Below are 20,586 nucleotides of genomic sequence, written 5' to 3' on the forward strand. Positions count from 1 at the left end.
TATGGATAACAAGTCAACCTACCCAGTATTTTTATATTGTCTACAGTAGTTGCCACCCCGTTTTAAAAACGACACTGCAGATGTGACCCACACCCATATTCCACACAACCTGTTTCATCTATATTAGATGGAAGCACCGCAGAACTGTTTAGCTGCAAGTCTACATTCTAATAGGTGTGTGTGTGTGTGTGTGTGTGTTAAATATTTAAAGAATAATTCATGACAATCTATCTTCACATTGTCTAACTGGCGGAAGTCTTTATAGTGGTTCTTTCTAGAGTAATATAAATAATGTATGTGTTAAAAAATGAACGGTATGCCATGTGAAGGGAAACTCCACTTATCCATCACAAGCTGAAGGGTTATGAGGGCTGTCTAAATTCTGTAGGCTAAATTGTTCTCAGCAGGTCATTCTTAGCCGCTTTCTGATCTGCCAGTCATCTCCGTTCCTTCAAGTTGTCTGCGTTGGTCACAACTGCTGTCTTCACAAAAGTGAAGTGAAGAAAAGATGATGGAATTATTAAGCAGGGGGAAAATGAAGTATGGGAAACAGCATTGAAAGCTGTTAGTTGTAAATGCTTGTGGTACATTGATAATGCACCTGGGCTCTCCACCGCAACAGCGGTCATACATAAATAGAGAGAGTGGTCCATATTTCCATCATGCCTTTTATGCAAACAGCTGGTTCAGTTCTTAACAGGTTATTACTGAGCAAATAAAATAAATCACACAATTAACATGCTTTAATGGGATTCTTTCATTGCATATTTTAATTATGGGTGTTTATATGTTAATGTTTTAATGGGATTGTTTTATTGTGCATTTTAATAATGGAGGTTTCTAGTGTAAGGTTTGTGGAGATGGCTTTTATAGTTGTACAAATAAATAAATAAACATGCTCCAGGCATTAGTATTTTCTGAACATCTAAACTTCAAAATTTAATTACAGTTCCTTACAGTGCTAAGGGTAATATATTAACCTGCCATCATCATCATCATCATCATTATTATTATTATTATTATTATTATTATTATTATTATTATTATTTTCTGCTTTACTAATGTGTCCTAGAGCAGACTTGCATTAAGTATTCTGCTTGATCTCTCCCCAATTCTTCTCTTAGTGGAGACAGTACAATGTACTACAGTGACTAGACTCGGCTACAGTAATAGGGCCACGGAGACTCGGGTTCATATCACTCAACCACAAAATGGATTGGGAGGCCCTTGGACCACTCATCATCTCTCATTCTAACTTAACTCATACCAGTGCTGAGGAGACAAAATGGTTAGGAGGTGAATCATGCATGCCACTCTGAGTTCCCTAGAACAGGCACGTCCAACTTCTAAGAGACTGCAATCTACTCCAACTATAAATAAACTGGCAGTGATCTACCCATTGGATTGACCAGAGTTGTTGAGCTTTTTGGGGGGAGGATGAGTTGTTGGGCTTTGGTGGGGGGCATTCAATCAGGATCCTGCAATCGACCATGATCGACCACAGACACCCTGTGACTGACTGGTAAATCACGATTGACCGGTTGGACATGCCTGCCCTAGGGGAAGGATGAGCTATAATAAATGAATAAAAATGAAAAGTTGGGTCCAAAGGCAGAAATTAGAAGGGCGTAACTGGCCACAGAAGTATTGATCAGAAAACTATTTTTTTTAAAAAAAACTTCAACAAAATTTGCATATTTTGTCAACAAATGGAATTTACAGCAGCACTTGTATGCACAGCTACCAAATAAGATTTATATGCAGGTAACTCTGATGTGCTCAGTTTTTATTTCCCCTCCCCCTTGAAAGTACAGGAAGTTACAGTCTGTCCAGATATACATAATGGTGTTTATAGCCAAGGTTATCAAACTTCTTATAACAGAGTGGTTGCATTCAGCTTGCAACAATGCACTTTCTATTTTATTTTAAATGATCGCTTTACAACATATTGAAACATCCATGCAAGAGAAGGTTTATTGTTCTGAGGATAATTTTTTTTTCACCTACAGATTACTGTGTTTTGCTCATTTGAATCCAGCCTTTCAATTCCAGCTCTCTTGCCTGCTTTGAAATACCTATTTGCCATAATTGTTGTAGGAGGTCTGAAATCTAATATATATGTTGATCCATTATCCGAGCTATCCCTTAGGCAACTCCTTATTTACTTTGTTAGAAGTAGTTGTTTGATAAATTGCAATTCAATCTTTTTGACATTCCTTTGAATTCAAGCAAAATGTATGTCCAGAACAGATTTGTCAGGCAATTTTCGGTGCATTTGGATTTCTCTAAAGATTCAACATTTAAGTGCTGCCTGAACAGAAGCTTTGGGTGACTGCAATTTCACAATGCACACAATGCTCAATTACACAACGGGCGACAGGAAGTGGACCAAATGTAGATACAAATGTTCTCAAAATAAGCTTGCCAGCCATAGCCATTGTTCCGCAGAGATAATTAAACACTGGGTTTGTCTACATTTGAGCATTATTTAGCTGTTGATCCACTTTTCTCCCATTTGAATCAGATTGGAGTTGTCCACACTCATACATAACTGAATTTGTATAGGAGAAACTTTGGTCTTTCTCGTTCATTCCCTTTTGTGTTTGTTCCAGCCTTCTAATTTATTGATTCTATTAAGCCAATTAAGTACTGTCAGGGAATGTGAGCAGAGAGCTGAACGTGCACCCGGCTTTTTAAAATTGAAAAATGCACGAAAGTGCACAAAAACTCACAGTCAGGCAATTGTAAATTTGCAGCACACACTTTTGCAGTTTTCTGGTTTTGTGCAAACCTGAGAGATCAAATTATAAGTGTGTGTGTGAGGGAGAGGGAGAGGGAGAGTCTATACATCTCCATTCAAGAGCATACCAGAAATAGTTACAAGCATTGCTGGAAAAGAAATAAAAGCAACTGTAGCAATTGTAAATTCTCAGCAATCTTTTGAATTGCTGAACAATAGCTGGTGTAGATTTTTATTTTTATTTAATTTGATTGGCTTATGCAGTTTTCTGGCTATGTCAAAACCTGAGGGATCAAAGGCAAATATATATATTTATAAGGCTGCTGCACACCAGAAATAGTTACTAGCACAAGCAGAAAAGAAATGAAAGCATTGAGGAAGTAGTGGGCATGGAAAGGGGAGTAGCAGAAAGTGATGATTGATTGATTGATCCATCCACCCAAAGACACTGTGACTCCAAGCTGAATGTGTGGGAGACAAGTTTTTCCTAATTTAACAGATTATCCCCAATTCAGGTGAACTCAAATTTACATGAGGAAAGCATCAATACCGGTGATGTTTAAGGGAAATGCCATGTGGACTACGCAAATTAAATGGGAATGCGAACAACTACAAACACCCCGTTAAGTCTGATATGACCCCAATCCAGATAAGAAGATGCACATGCCTAAACAAGTTTGTGTAAACACCCACCTTGCTGTATTTGGAACTGCTGGTGGATATCTGGTGTGCTTCCAAATTGACATCGGAATATGCATCTGAGTTTGGATGCCATCTATCTGAACTGCCTTAAATTGCTATCAATATTGAAAATGAATCACATTCCCATACATATTTATTTTTAGAGTTACATTCCTATTCTTGATTGATTGATTGATTGATTGATTGATTGTATTTCTATGCCACCTTTCATCCAAGTGAATCCCAAAGCAGCTTACATACAATAAATAACAATAACGTACAGTGGTACCCTGGTTGTCAAACAGCTTAATTGTCGAACAAATCAGCTCCCGAACGCCACAAACCCAGAAGTAAGTGTTCCTGTTTACAAATGTTTTTTGGAAGCCGAACATCCAACGTGGCTTCTGCTTGAGTGCAGGAAGCTCCTGCAGCCAATCGGAAGCTGCGCCTTGGTTTTTGAACGGTTTCAAGAGTCAAACGGACTCTCAGAATGGATTAAGTTCGAGAACCCAGGTACCACTGTAGTAGAATATCACAAGTTCAGCATAAACTAGATTTGCAAAAAGGTATCATAAGGGAGGGGGTGGGATGCGGGTGGCGCTGTGGGTTAAACCACAGAGTCTAGGACTTGCCGATCAGAAGGTCAGCGGTTCGAATCCCCGCGACGGGGTGAGCTCCCGTTGCTCGGTCCCTGCTCCTGCCAACCTAGCAGTTCGAAAGCACGTCAAAGTGCAAGTAGATAAATAGGTACCGCTCCAGTGGGAAGGTAAATGGCGTTTCCGTGCGCTGCTCTGGTTCGCCAGAAGTGGCTTTGTCATGCTGGCCACATGACCCAGAAGCTGTACGCCGGCTCCCTCAGCCAATAAAGCGAGATGAGCGCCGCAACCCCAGAGTCGGCCACGACTGGACCTAATGGTCAGGGGTCCCTTTACCTTTACCTTATCATAAGGGGTGTTTGGGGATGGATCTGTGTTTTAAAAATAATAATAATATTTAAAAATATAAAGGAGAACAGAAGCAAAACACTTTGGGATAGACTCTAAAACCAACCTGAGAAAATATTTCATGCATTCAACTTGGGGAAGGGATGGGGAACCTCAGGTCCTTAGGCCTTTCTCTCTAGCTCCTTGCATTATCTCCACACCTTTCTCTCATGAGCCTACCCCTGTCACCAGCCCTGCTTAATGCCTGCATGTAGTGTGTGCTTGAATGGGGATAATGCCTCCTGCTTGCCTACAGGAAGAATGGAGAGATGGGTGTGTGTGGAAACCTCTGGGTACTGTGTGGCTAAAGTGTAGCCTCCTGTACAAATGAAAGAGTTGCACCTGTTCCTCTGCCCACCACTAGCATGCAAGTCCTGGGAGGTTGCTCATGACTGGACTGAGAAAATCTCCCCTCTCCTGAACTATGCTATACACCATTGGTGAATTCATCCCCCCCCCAACCTACCGGTAATTTGTATTAGTAGGAGCAAGCCATCACTACTAATTAGTTTGGGCAGATTTCCAAACATGAGGCCGCAGACCTGAGTTTATTTGAAATCCAGGGAACACTTCTTTGTAAATATACTTGGGATTTAGCTGTAAAGCTGCACAAAGAGAAATACACAGTTGCAATCCTAAATAGTTTGCTCACGAATAGCCTATTCATTTATTATCATTTTATTCTATTATCATTTTATTCTGTCCTTCCTACAGGAAACCGTTCGCAGAACAACCCAACCCTGGGAGGTTCACCCTAGCCCAAACACTTGTTTAGACTCATTGAACCTTTCTGTGTATGTATAGCAATCTTCACTGCTTTCCAAGGTGCCTCTGTCCACCAAATTGGAAACACGTTGTAGAAAGGAAATGTGGCTGGCGTCAGAGGACTTTACAAAACATGATCTTCCTTGTGGAGTGGAATCTGTAAGTATATGTGAGCACATACATAAAGCCCCTGTATCAGGTTTATGGTGATGTTACCGTCTGGATGATCCGTGCGGGTTCCATCTAGGCCTGCAATCCTGTATCTGTGAGGTTAGAATCTGTAAAATGAAACCAGCTGAACGAGTTAAACCAGTTTATTAGCCACTCAGTTAAGTACCCATCACCAGCATCTTAAAGAGAGAGCTCTGTTGCCTTAGAGACAAATGGGTGGGTCAATCACCAATCTAGATGCCAAGTCTGGAAGCACATAGGCTTGTCTTCCTCTGTGCTGGATCCAAAGCTATGGCTTTGGATCTCCCTGGGAACCTAATGGTGAGGCAAGATCTGTGGAGTGTTAATGCTGTGAGCCGCTCTGTCCTATGCCTAGGTTGTGCATGTGTGTGCATAAAACCATATATCCTGAAGAAATCACTTTTTCCATTCATTTCGAGGAAGTAGAACCCTGGGCAAGCACTGGAACTCCCGGAGTCTGTCACCACTCAAAGATCAGGGGGTGTGCACCAATGTAAAGGACAAAAGAATGCAGGTGTTCCAACCCGACTTCCACTCTGCCATTGCAAGCCTGGCACAGCATTGACTAGCACAGGTCAAACATTTTTGGTCTCTCTTTCTCCCATCACCTTTAGGATTGCACCATGAAAGTATGTTCCACTTAACTGCAGGCAAGTTATGTATAACTTGGTATTACTTTGCTGCTTGTGAAAGGAGAGCTGGCATTAGGGTTTAAAATAAAATTAATCAGTCCTTAATCAGATAATTAATTATGTTTATGTGGTGGCGTTTACCAAAGAAAATGAGTCAAAAACAAGCTAATTTGCAGAAATAAAGATCTATAGTTTTTTAATGATCTGTAGCTTAATTTGTTTAATTAGCATCCTAAATCTGAAGAGGGGTGGTTCATCAAGGCAAAAAATAAAAATAAAATCATGTTCCAATAGAACTAATATTAGATACAAAGGGCACAGTTACAACTAAGTACTGGTTGTACACTTTGTTGGAGAAGCACGTTGCAAAATCAGAGAAGTGTGAATTCTGACAGATGGTTGTGTTTCAGTTCACATATAGTTTCAGAAAGTTCAAAGGAGGTAGTTTACCTGAGCTGAATCAGATTTCTCCCCTATCCTGACAAAATTGTTGAAACCCTGCAGGAGCTGGAAGCCACGTACTGTACTCAGAATGCTTTGGGTCAGAGTCAGCAAACCAAGGAAAGAGCTGAACATCTTTAGCCTATCCCCTCTTTATTCTTAGTCACCCATCTATCTAGAAGCAACTTACAGCCTAGGCACAACCATGTGTAACATATAGTTTGGATATGAAGCTGCAATCACACACTTACTTCCTAGTTTTAGCACTTAGAATAAGCATACAAACATGAAATTTGCATTGCACATCCATCTGGATCATTTATGCTAAAGTTGGTCAGCACTTAGATCCCAGCTCCTTCTTTCAGTAGGACTTACCTATGAGTATCTTTTACTGGATCATGTCCATTGTGTAAGGTCAGGTAAAGGACCCCTGGACAGTTAAGTCCAGTCGAATTCGACTATGGGGTATGGTGCTCATCTCCACTTTCAGGCCAAGGGAGCCAGCATTTGTCCTCAGACAGCTCTCCAAGTTAGCAATCTTCATTGCCATCAATTTGATCTGAAGTAATTTTTTAATGATATTATATGATTTTAAAATGTTGTCTTGTTTTATTGTTGTTATCTGCCCTGAGCCTGGCTTCGGCTGGGGAGGGCGGCATATAAATAAAAAATTATTATTATTATTATTATTTATGTGCCAGCATGACTAAATTGCTTCTGGTGCACGAAACACCGTGATGAGTGCCAGAGCACACAGAAATGCCGTTTACCTTCCCACTGCAGTGGTACCTATTTATCTACTCATGCTGGTATGCTTTCGGACTGCTAGGTTGGCAGGAGCTGGGACAAAACAACAGAAGTTCACCCCATCGGGCAGATTCGAACTGCCAACCTTACGATCAGCATGCCCAAGAGGCTCAGTGGTTTAGACTACAGCGCCACCTACTTCCCCATGCCCAGTATGTGGGGTGGGATGGAGTTGCAGCAAGGGTTGGTTAACCTGGTGCTGTGAACTATGTTTTTCAAAAGAAAAAGAAAAAAAGTACTATGACTTACTGTCACAATATTAATAACTGCTGTTAACTGGACTTCAACTTAAGTTTATTAGCACAAATAGGGAATTTGAGTTTCTCACAATAGATAAAACTAGACAAACAGACTAAAGAGCAGACTATGTGTGTGTGCATCTAAGACAGAATTCATCAATCTGGCACCCTCCAGATATTTTCAGACTGCAACGACCAGCAGCCCCCAACCAGTTTGGAATTTGTAGCCTAAAACATCTGAAGGATACCTTGTTGGCAAAGGTTGATGTAGGTGGTCATGACAGCTATAATCTTTTTATAAAAAAAGAATTATCAGATTCTGGAACACCAGAAACTAGAGGAAGGCTTTAGAGCAGAGACAACCAGCCATGATGCCATCTGAATGTTGGACTACAACTCCCATCAGCCGCAACCAATATAGCCAATGGTTAGGTTGATGAGAGCTGTAGTTGAACAACATCCGGAGGCCACCACATTGGCTGCCCCATCCGACTTTCAGTATTGGGTATGGTAAAGTTGGTCAAAACAGTCCTTGGTCATGCGTAATAAATCAAATATTTAGTAATATGATTCAGAAAAAGTGGAATGTAAATAATCCCCAGTTATCAGAGACACTGCATGCCTGAGAAGAATCCCATGAGCAATATTGGCAATATTAAAATGAAGCACCCAATAACTCTGTTAGAGAACAAACATCTGTTCACATTCAGATTAATTAGAGGAGAAAGCAGACTTTATAGAACCCTTCAGGCTGATGAGAGGAAGCAGAGAATTTTTCTGCAGTTGACAAAACAAGCAGGCATTAAGCCAGTTCTAAACAAACTGGATTATAAATTAATTTTGCAGTTTATGAAAGTGATTTGTTTTTCAAAGGAGGGGGGAAATGATCTGTATCCTGGTGGGGAGTCATACTATGCAGCTTTTACAAACCTGACTTGTGTCTTATGGTATCAAACCTTAATTATTTTTAAAAGATAAAAATTATGCACATATTCAATTATGTGAGAGGGAACACTTTTAATTCCTTTAAATACTCTTGAAACCCAACTGAAGCCAAATAGCATATAACTTGTTCTTGGTCAGTGATCGTCAGTTCAGATCCCATGAGCGTATATGTGAAATTAGGAATTATTTAGTCCCAATGTGCCCACATTTACGCTTCCTTGCATTGAATTGCCTTTGTCATTTTACTGCTTTACAGGAAACGTACGTGGATGGGCTTGTAAAAATAGTTCTCAACGCCTGTCAGGAAATAGTAGCCAGAACGCTTGGTGGGAACATAGGCTGTTATTAGGCTGGAAGGATACAGAAATATCTTATTGCACAGCTCAAAATTAAAAACACCCCCTCAAGGTCTCATTCAGTCTTGCTTTCCTCCCGTGACTTATTCTTAGGGGCTAGTGTTTTATTGCATTCTGGAATTGGATGGTGATTTCTTGTCATATTTTAGAGCTGTTGTGTCTATGTAGCTCAGCTGGCACGACTTTCTCTTTTGGATGAATGAGCTTCCACTCTCTGGATAAAATGTGTTTATTGACAGCATTTTATGAAGCGTGCTCTATGCTATCTCTTCTGTTCTGCTTCTAAGCCTATTTTGTAACTTTCAAAACAAATTTGCTTTCTGCTCTGACTACCAGAATACATGGCTGCCAAATATTGTGGTGGCCTTGACTCCACCCGCAATTCAACATAGAGTGCTCTGAGACAGTTCTCTGCATTGCGTAACTGTATTTACATCTCAGTATGTAGCCTTTTGTTCCCTGGCTTTTTGGATCATTTGCCAGCTGCTCCATCCAAATGCAGTTTTGAAAACTGGTGTCAATATATCCTCAGGACAAAAACATTCACAAACTGTCTCTGCTTTCCCAGTTGCTTTTTGTCCTGCAAGGCTACCTTCCTTTATATTTCTCCTGCTTTATGGGGGAAATCACATTTAAATGATTTTATTATATCTTGACATTCGCATACAGCTGGAAGTAAATTGCAAAATCTCAAACCCCCGAAATGCTATTGCAATGAATCATTCTTTCAGTTGCAGCATCCATCTTGGCTCAGTTGCAAGCTTTATCTTACTTTCTGCGTGACCCGAAGTAAGGGGGTGGGAAACTGACTGGGACAAGCGGCAGAACAGCTTCTTCTTGAAAAGAAAGGAGCACAATAAAGTAAGTCCCAGATGACTGCAACACATATGGATACACTCTTAAGTATATTGGGGAGCAGTGGTGATGTGTGAGGATGGGTGGAGGTGGGAGTGGCAGAACAGAGACGAGGCAGGGTGCAGCAATGAGGTTGGGGGAGCTCTGTGGCAGCAGTCCCTGAGGTGCCCCCACACCTGTGGGGCTGCCGCTACCAACCCAGAGTGCCCTCAACCTCACCACTGCCTCACCCTTTCTCCACCTCTGGAATGTCAGCTACCCTGCATCAACCATGCCCACATCAGTATCATCATCCAAAGAAACATCAGATCCAAAGCCCATCCATTGAGAAAGCGTCTGGTAACCAGGGCCCTGAAGCAGATTCTCTTGTGCCAGGAAGTCCAGTGGCTGAAACCCAAAAGCCATACCTGAGAGATGAACCATTATCCTCTCGAGAGCCAGTGTGGTGTAGTGGTTAAGAGCGGTAGACTCATAATCTAGTGAACCGGGTTTGCGTCTCCACTCCTCCACACGCAGCTGCTGGGTGACCTTAGGCTAGTCACACTTCCATGAAGTCTCTCAGCCTCACTCACCTCACAGAGTGTTTGTTGTGGGGGAGGAAGGGAAAGGAGAATGTTAGCCACTTTGAGACTCCTTCGGGTAGTGATAAAGCAGGATATCAAATCCAAACTCTTCTTCTTCGTTGCAAACCAGCTTACCGCCACAGGCAGTGTGCCCAGCAGGAGATAACAGAGAAGCAGAAAGTGCCAAGCTTCTTCCCAGAATGCTGCTCTTTTAAGTATCTCAGTTCTCTGGCAAGAAGCTGGGGCCTCTGAGAAGCAGTTGGGATCAGAAACTACATAAGAGCTCATGAATTCATATGGGTAATAATTATATATATATATAAAATCCTTAGCTATTTTTTAGGGGTTTTTTTCTGGCACAAGGGCTAACTGGATGTCACTTGGGAGGGAATTCCAAAAGCAGGGTGCTGCCACAGAGTCTCATGTCACTATTCTACTGACCACTCCAAAGGAGGACATAATGAACAGGACATTCCCACCACTTCTTGGAATAAGTCATCTCTTCCCTGGACCAAAGATCCAGCAGCACCTGTCTGTGTTCCCTTTTTCTTCTTAATCCTGTCACTTGTTATTCTGCCTTTCAGTCTCCTGCTTGAGCTAACTGTCTGCATAGTGTGGGCTCATCCTTGCTAGGACTGACAATTCCATGAAAATAGCATCTAAAACAATGGTTGGAAACCTGTGGCTCTCTAGATGTTTTTGGATTCTGACTTTTCAGCCAGATGACCAATGATCAGCATAATGGGATTCTTCATTACAGTTCTAAACTATGCAGGCCTGGTGAAGGTACTCCGAGTCACAGCTGAGGCATGCTGGAGATGAAGGGGGTGTAAGATAACACTGACAGCATCCCACAGAAGATTAAAGGGAACCATCAGAAACATTTGCTCTTAGTCTCAGTGGGAAGCAGGAGGAGGGGGCAAGCAGAGTGAAGGAAGTGAGATGCGGGGAGATGAAGGAGGAGGTATAGGGGAACAGGGCAGACAGTAAGTAGGATTGCCACAAAGAGCAGATTGGAATAGGGGAAAGGGGAGAGATGAAGAAAGGGGAACTAGGCCTCCTAATCCTAGTGGCAAGTCAATAAGAGAGGAAGGACAGAGAGAAGCCAATGGTGTTTATACAGGGAGAGAGAGGGGGAGAGGAGAGAGAGAGAGAGAGAGAGAGAGAGAGAGAGAGAGAGAGAGAGAGAACTGGCTGGAAAAACCAAATGAAAACCCAACAAAGAGAATGATGTCAAGTGATGAAAGGGGTAACCAAAATCATGGAATAAGGTCTCAGCCAGGTGGGTCTGTGAGGAGAAGAGACCACCTTGGGGTTCAGAGTGCTCCTGACTAGGCTTTTTCTTTCATTAAGCACAACATATTGACCTGCACCCAGATCATAGCTGTCAACCTTCCCTTATTCCAGCGCTGTTTCCTGCTGCTTCCCGCTGCTATCCCAGATTGTTTGATATCCTGTAGACTGTCCCCTGGACAGGTGAGGCTGCTGAATCCTTATTTTCAAATCTGAAAGTTGACAGCTATGACTCAGATGCAGAGGAAAAAACCAATGCAACTCTCAGAAATGTTCACTGTTTTTCAGTGGTTTTCCAACTGCACAACCAACTAAAGCTCTCATTCTTCCATAGCAAATCCATGGGGGCTGAAACATGATACAATGAGCTGGATATTACAGAATTATGGGCACAAATTTTACACAAAGCATTGTTTAGAAAGTTATAAATATTTAAGTATTAAAGTATGCCTTATATTATCCATATATCCTGGATTGCAATTACATACTTTATTCTTGTGCACTGTCATAGAACTCAGATGTATTAATACTAACTGTGCTAAATTGTATGGCAAATTTCAGCTGTTAGCAGGAATATACTTTGTGATGTCTCTCAGTATTAAAGAAAAAGATCTCCTTTGGAAGAATATGTGAAAATATTTAATTTCTACATCACATGTTCAACATGGGGTAGGTTTCTATGCACAGCAACACGTTACACACAACTGTTTCCATCTGAGCTTGGAAGCTATGTGCACAGAAGCACCATGAAGAACTACATGCACAAATGTGGGCAGGTGGGTGCTGTTGTGTTTCCTGAGTCAGCTGCCATCATTTATGAAAAACAGCAGCTAGATGCTGAAAGAAGCATAAGACATGAACAAATTAATTTGTTTATGGAAATGTGATGGCTGCTGTTAAGCCAACTGTTTCCCATGTCCCAGCCAGTCAGGAATCACATATTAGACATAACGACATCTCACTGCTATGGAGCTAAGCATATGTTTCTATGTGCTGACATAACTACAGACAAATGAAGCCCATTTGAGTTAGAACTAAGCTTCCAGTGTTGGTCATATGGACATTTGAAGCCAATCAGAAAAATGAATAGTTTCTCAGTGGTTTCTTCTGAAACTAAATCTTCAACAGGGTGATTCTGATGAAGATTGCATTTGCCAAAGTGCCTACACATTTTGGCTCAACGTGGATTGTGTGATTGTTGAGTACCATTATTATAGCTGGTGCTTCAATGAGGCAGCCGTTATTAGATCACCTTCCTGTAGATATTCAGCAAAATTTTGGCTATCAAAGCTTACTGAAGGTGCTCAAAAACCTTATTGTGTATAAATATGTTAGGTGAGGTAAAAAGGGTAAAGGTAAAGGACCCCTGGATGGTTAAGTCCAGTCAAAGGCGACTATGGGGTTGCAGTGCTCATCTCGCTTTCAGGCCAAGGGAGCCGGCGTTTATCCACAGACTGCCTGCTGGGTGATGTGGCCAGTATGGACATGCTGTTTACCTTCCCATGTAAATATGATAGTCCCAATGCCGAAATTCTCATGGCAAACAGTATGTTGTACTCATATGTATCTTCCATGCTAAAGGTAAAAGTAAAGGGACCCCTGACCATTAGGTCCAGTCGTGACCAACTCTGGGGTTGCAGCGCTCATCTTACTTTATTGGCCGAGGGAGCCATGTGGCCAGCATAACTAAGCCGCTTCTGGTGAACCAGAGCAGCGCACGGAAATGCCGTTTACCTTCCCGCTGGAGCGGTACCTATTTATCTACTTGCACTTTGACGTGCTTTCGAACTGCTAGCTTGGCAGGAGCAGGGACCGAGCAACGGAAGCTCACCCTGTCGCGGGGATTCGAACCGCCGACTTTCTGATCGGCAAGTCCTAGGCTCTGTGGTTTAACCCACAGCGCCACCCGCGTCCCATCTTCCATGCTAGCTGATGATTAATTCATATGTCAGTTTTGATCTGTACTAATAACCTTTGAATTTCGAAAACTACTGAAAATATCTGCTTTTGCATACAACCCTTTTTTAATGATGATGAAAATGATGATGATGAGGAGGAGGAGGAGGAAGAGGAGGTGGAGGAGGATAAAGTTAAATGGCTTCCCCAAATTCTCCATGTTGTTTATGGACAACTCATCCTCCTGACAGCTCTGCAGGATGGGGTAAGGCAGGATAGCAGCAAGGGTGGAGCTGTGCAGTCACACTAATAGAGCCAATCCAGTGCTTCTGCTGTTGCAGCCCCCCACCCCTGTGGCCACACAGCACCCACACCATCCCAGTAAACAGCTGCAACAGCACTGTTATGAGGGTGGTGGCACAACACAGATAATACCATTTACTTCTGCCTGTTGGAATATAATAAATGTGGGTAATAATAATAATAATAATAATAATAATAATAATAATAATAATAATTATTATTATTATTATTATTATTATTATTATTATTATTTATACCCTGCCCATCTGGCTGAGTTTCCCCAGCCATACTGGGCAGCTTCCAATCAAGTGTTAAAAACAATACAGCATTAAATATTAATTTAATGTTGTTCAGAAATAAGAAATGTAAAATAGAATAATGTTAAAGCAACATCTTTCCTGGTGATTTGAATAACAAATAAAGAAAACCATGCAATGAAGCTGATGTAGTCATGTTGAAAGGGAAATATCGTAAGCAATTCTTTGAGGAAGTTTTCAGACATTAAAACACACAGTAAAAAACAACAACAACCATGCTTGGGCTTAATTAACTAGGATAACGTATCTTTCAAAAGTAATCTTAATATGCAGAGGAGCTGAGCTTGTGGAAGATATTCAGGTAGAATTTATAGGTCAACTTGTACAACAATTAAGCTGCAGTTCATAATTACTCTCAAAATTTCCTGGGAAATCTCTGGGAGAAAAAAACTTTTTCTAGCCCTTCAGATTAAGCTGGCCTAAATAAAAAGCTAAATAAAATTCACAATCACTGGGAGGATAGACAACCCTATTACTGGTAATTTACCACCCAGAGAAGCGATTTGGCATATATAAATTTGATCATATTTGTAAACAATTCGCAATTTGTTCCTATGGCTCTGATGATCGAGCAATGACAATCTAAGCAGTAGGTTTGGGAAGGCAAATGCCAAACTCTGACTATGATATACAACTGGCACACTCTATTTTGTACCTTTAATAACCCAACAGAACAGATTTATCTTTGAATCTGATGCCCTTGAAATGTCTTAAATACAGTCAAAAGTTATTCCAAGTCATTACTGCTTGGCATTGTTAAAGTGCCTCCTGAGAAAGGGTGAAATGCCCCATTTTGTTCTTACTATAAAGCTCACAGAAGTTCATTCTTGGTGTAATAGTGCACATTTTTAGTGCTGTTTAGGAACTACAAACCATTCGCTGGAACAGACAATTGACTCAAAAATGTGTTTGTTGCAAAATGGTTGCTTTTTCCTTGCATTCTTGGAGCTCTGTTTTTGAGAGTTCATTTTGTACAGAACCCCGTGTTCTCTTTCAACAACTCATATTTCCTGTATTTTCTGTGAGAGGAATGCACCATAATTATAAGTGTGGAAAGGAGCTGGTATTGAGTTCTCTAGAGCTGAAACCACTATCAACTCTGGCTTCACCTCCTGGCAAAGATTACTTCAGTAAATGAAAGAGCAACCAGTATTATGGTATTGGTGAGTATTGCTTGCAGTACGTGACAATATGAAATGTGCTTATATCAATGGGTCACATAAACATCCATGAACCCACAATTGTGTGATGAATTAATGTGTAATTCAAATTTGGATAAATGCAAATATAGGTATAGAATTGGAAGAAGTAGTGAATTTGGAAGCTGCACTGTGCCACTAATTGTTTAGATTTTGCCTTTCCTTGCACATAGTTTCTCATGCATTAAGCCTAAGTATTATGTAAGTTTCCCATACTGTAAATATTAGCTGCCCCAAAGGATTTAATTTTCAAATGCTCCAGGCTTCCAGAAATGCGTGTCTATATGTGCATGTCTCTGTGTGCAGGAATGTGATGGAATGTGCTTTTCCTTCTTTGCCAGTGAAATGTTTCTCTATTTATGGAGTTAGCTGTATGTAGCAAATATAAATCTTATACAGTGCTACCTTGGTTCTCAAACACCTTGGAACTCAAACAACTTGGAACCCAAACACTGCAAACCTGGAAGTAAGTGTTCCGGTTTGCAAACTTTTTTTTTGGAAGCCAAACCTGCTCCATTTTGAGTGTTACACTTTCAATTTGATTGCCCCACTTCTGTTTTGAGTGTTAACGCTGAGGTCTGTCTGTTTTTGCTATTTATTTCGTGTGTGGTTTTTTTGCGGCTCTTTTTTCTTTTGTTTTTGTGACTGTGTGGAACCCAGTTCAGCTACTGATTGATTGATTGATTGATTGTGTGATTGCAGTACATTGTTTATTGCTTTCATTTTATGGATCAATGGTCTCATTAGATAGTAAAATTCATGTTCAATTGGGGGTTTTTTTAAAGTCTGGAATGGATTAATCCATTTTGCATTACAGTGGTACCTCGGGTTACAAACGCTTCAGGTTACAGACTCTGCTAACCTGGAGGTAGTACCTCGGGTTAAGAACTTTACTTCAGGATGAGAACAGAAATCGTGTGGTGGCGGCACGACAGCAGCGGGAGGCCCCATTAGTTAAATTGGTGCTTCAGGTTAAGAACAGTTGCAGGTTAAGAACGGACCTCCGGAACGAATTAAGTTTGAGAACCAAGGTACCACTGTACTTGTATTAGCATAAATACTAGTTGTTGCCTATCATCTAGCAGACTGAAGTCTTGTTGCGAACCTCTAGCCATTGCTGAGATGTTATGGAATGTTCACAAACATTACAGGTCAGTGGTAGCTAGTGCTGTGACTTCCAGAGGTGCTTGGACCACAAGTGCCATCATTCTGTCTCTAGGGACACAGGTTCCTCAACCCTGATATAGAACCTGTCCTTCATGTGATTTACTGGGCATATTCAGTGAAACTCTGAGTCATTCACAGATCACTGTTTTTTGAGACAAGTAAAGGAGTTCTAAGTAGGAGCAAGGGAATTGTCAACAAGTTCCTCTACAGATTTTCTCATGGAAAAAAAAATCTAATAAAATAACAGCATTAGTAGCTATTAGTTTTACCATTGCAAGCACAATTATTAGGCTTTGTTCTTTTCTCTTTCCTGAGCTCTGCTCTTGATAGTTAGAGTTCCCACTAATAAGTTCAAAAACATAATGATGCCATTATAGATAATTAGTTTGTGCCATTTACAATGCTAATCTGCTTAATTAGAGCAAATGATAGGTGCTTCAGCTAATGCAACTCACAGAATAAAGTGGTCTAGGTATCAGGAGTCCTGGAAACAAAAAAATGACAGCTTTCAGGTAATCAGGAAAAAGCCAGTGTTTTTTGCATTAACCTCATAGGTAAAAAGGTTGCATTTCAAATAAGCAGACTAAATTGTTCCAGAGACTTTCTGCCCTCAGGGGAAAAAAAATCAGCACTGCTTCAGTTTCAAATAATGGAAAACACTGCTGAGGAACCTGGTCAAAATCTATTCACCAATGGATATGGATATGGAAACAAATTTGTAATGAGTTGATAGCAGCCAATATTTCTCAAAAGAATCTCGGTACATCTCCCATTTCCCACCTGTTGGTTCAAAATACAAAACAGTTGATAAAACTCAGCAAAGCCTTAAAAGCACTGCTAGCTCTTTTCACGTGCTATGCCTTTAAGTTCCAGGATAAAATGTCTGAAAATCTGAAAATTTATCATGTATTGTTCAAGTCTTCTTTCAGATGAGTGTGTTTTATTTAAATTATAATCAAGCCTGGGCTCTGAACATTTTTAAAGAAAGAGCAGAAGCCTATCATAAAAAGAAAATATATGCTTCCATTTAGAGGGAAAGGGTCATAGCTCAGCTGCAGAGCATCTCTCCTGCATGCAGAATGTCCCAGGTTCAATATCTTGCCTATCCAGGTAGAGCTGGGAATGTTCCCTGCCTGAAACCCTTGTGAGTCATTGATGGTCAGTGTAGGCAACACTGAGCAAAATGAAACAATATTCTGACTCAGTATGCAGAAGTTTCCTAAAAAAAAGATGCAATGGGTTTTTATGATGCCAGTTGCACCTTTTAACCTAAATAAATTCAGACAAGACTCAAATTTTGGTTTGGTTTTTGGCAGAATTTAGGCCACAACTTTATTGATTACATCAAGTGAGTGGTTGTATAGGCTCTGGTTCAACTAGCTCCCTGCCATGCAGGTAGCGCTGACCCAGGGCACCAGCAAAGGTCAGCCTAGGGTGAACACCTGGAACAGCGGAAAGCCAGGGTCAGGCTAGTCCATCCCCCTAGACTCAGGCACGGACACAACCCCTCTCAGGGGTTGACCAAACCATTGAGTCCCTGGATTCCTTTAACAGAATACCCTTCTCATAGGGATGGCGAGAGTGTTCCCCCATCCCTATCACCTGAACCAGAGCATATCCACAACCTTACAAGTTGTGACGATTTGCTACGCAGCAGGTGAAAACCAAATGGCAACAGCCAATCAGCCAAGTGGGGAAAATTCCTGCCGTGCCCCTGTCCCAACGACAGACAACACACAACGGCATAGCAAGGTCAAGCACAAAATGCCCTAAAAGTAGGGAGAGGTGGGTGGGTGTTCCGATGCACTAGCCCAAAGAGGAAGCTCAGGGTCACGTGTATGGGCATATATAGGTCCCTCAATCCATTTGTCTAGCATCCCATTGGCCTGATTAAACCCAGCATTGAGGGACCTACCAATAGGGTGTTGTGGCTATCCAATTGTACCAACCCACAACACAGGGTTTGGTTGTCACATTGTACCACAACACGTGCCCTCTTTGAGGAAGGACACAATTAATTAAAACAGCACAAGGCAAAGAGTAAAATCAGTTTTCTGAGACAAGGCTTTGTCTCCTTTATGGTACTTGGCATACTGTCTATCATCCAAAATTGTATGTCAATAGAAACATGAATGTAGACTTTTTTCACTAAAGAGGACTTTGTTCCCTAACTGTTTCTTAAAAACAAATCACACCACAATGGGATTTCCTCAAGGAGTGTGTAGTGTGAAAGGACAGCCACCACTCGCCTTGTCACAGCAGCAGAAAATGGTCAGTTAAATCAAGTCTTGTTCTGTATCAAACCCCATAAAAAAAACCTGTTTGTTGACTCCATATTCTTTTGAAGAAGAAAAAAAACAAGATATGGAATTGTTATCAGTAATAGCAGGCAGCTGGATTTTAAGTCTTTAAATCAGTTAGATGAACAGTGGCATTGAATATATTATTTTACAAATCAAAAGGTTGATCTATACTTGATTAAACAAGACCATGTGGGACAAATGCCCCTTTCAACTACTTTGCAGTAGATCCATTATGAAGACAATGGAGATAGTGAGAAGTGAAAGTGAGCTTAGTAGACTAGTTTTACACTGAATCTTTTTAGGATTAAAAATTCACTTCAGGGCTTGCTGCTCATTCTGAGAAACTTACCCTACTGAATAGTCACACAAACCACGTCACATCAATTGCTTCACCATCAGTTCTAACAACATCTTCTGTCTCTTGCAAGCATATTCCAGAACCTGACCATCAGCCTGTCACCAACTATATGGTCTTCCTTGGACCCTTTGGACCTTGTTTGCCTATGTCAGAATTGGATTTCAGTTCATTGCTTGTGCTGGAACTTGATTGAGGCCTAAGAGTACCTCTCTTCCAAACTGATGTGCATAGGATCCCAGCCTTACATATATTGACATGTTACAGAAAGGTAGCCGTGTTGGTCTGCCATAGTCAAAACAAAATTTTTTTTTCCTTCCAGTAGCACCTTAAAGACCAACTAAATTAGTTCTTGGTATGAGCTTTCGTGTGCATGCACACTTGGTATGAGCTTTCGTGTGCATGCACACAGTTATCTGAAGAAGTGTGCATGCACACGAAAGCTCATACCAAGAACTAACTTAGTTGGTCTTTAAGGTGCTACTGGAAGGAAAAAATATTTTTGTTTATATATTGTTATATATATTTTGTTTATATATTGACATGTTCCCCCTATAATGGGAAAATACATCTCAGGATGTTCAATTACTTGGCTTATTGGGAGTGGAAGGGGAGAGCAGCATTCAATTTGGTGAGACACCTGTCAGCAGAATGACACTCTGTGTGTATGATATATTTGATATATATTGCTCAGCTCTCTGAACCTTCCTTTCCCCTGACTCGAGGGTCTGGACGTTAGTGTGCAAGCAATGGGCAAGACAATTTGGGATGAAATGTGTGATATCAAACATAGCCAGGTTTTTCATGACAGGTAAAGCTACAGTTCCCAGGATTCTTTGGGGGAAGTCATGTGTGCTCAATTATGGTATGGATGTGACACCATGTGGCTGAGGAGACAGAGACACCTCTTGCACTGTCTCTGGACTCAGAGCTGGGTCTACTTCACCTTTCTTACATCAGCAAGATGAGGTGGCATGAATAAATTCCTGCAGTTTGATCTGCTTCAGAACTCCTGTTGTAAAGCTAATAAAACCGTGGCTCTAGTTAATAGAATACCCAGTGTTTCTCCTCTTCCTTTTCCTGTGTGGATGTAATCATTGAGCCTCTCTTGCCATCTTTCTTTTTAGTAATAATATTATTTTTAAAGCTTGGGACCAAGATAGCTGGAAGATCACCGTCAAATATGAGAGGAACTGGGCCACCTAAAAAGAATTGTTAATTGATGAAGATGGCCAACTAAAATTGAGGAAATAAGCGAAATGTTAACAGATTGGTTGCAGTATCACCAATTAAATGAGGTATTTAAAGTAGATAAAAAAGAGGTTTTGAAACAGAAAGATTGAGATTTGAAATGGATCTGTTGGAAAATAAGGTGAAAATATTGTCAAAAATGTATAAATTACTCTTGGAATGGTATACAAAGGATGAAGAAGTTAAGGCACTGATAATACACTGGGCTAGAGATTTTGGGTACAATATCCAGCTTTCATCATAGGAAAAGTTAGGGAAAGAAGGAATAAAATTCACAGCATGCTGTACATTGAAAGAAAATTA

This window comes from Podarcis raffonei, chromosome 7 (genome assembly GCF_027172205.1).
Source record: "Podarcis raffonei isolate rPodRaf1 chromosome 7, rPodRaf1.pri, whole genome shotgun sequence".
In the NCBI taxonomy this organism is placed as follows: Eukaryota; Metazoa; Chordata; class Lepidosauria; order Squamata; family Lacertidae; genus Podarcis; species Podarcis raffonei.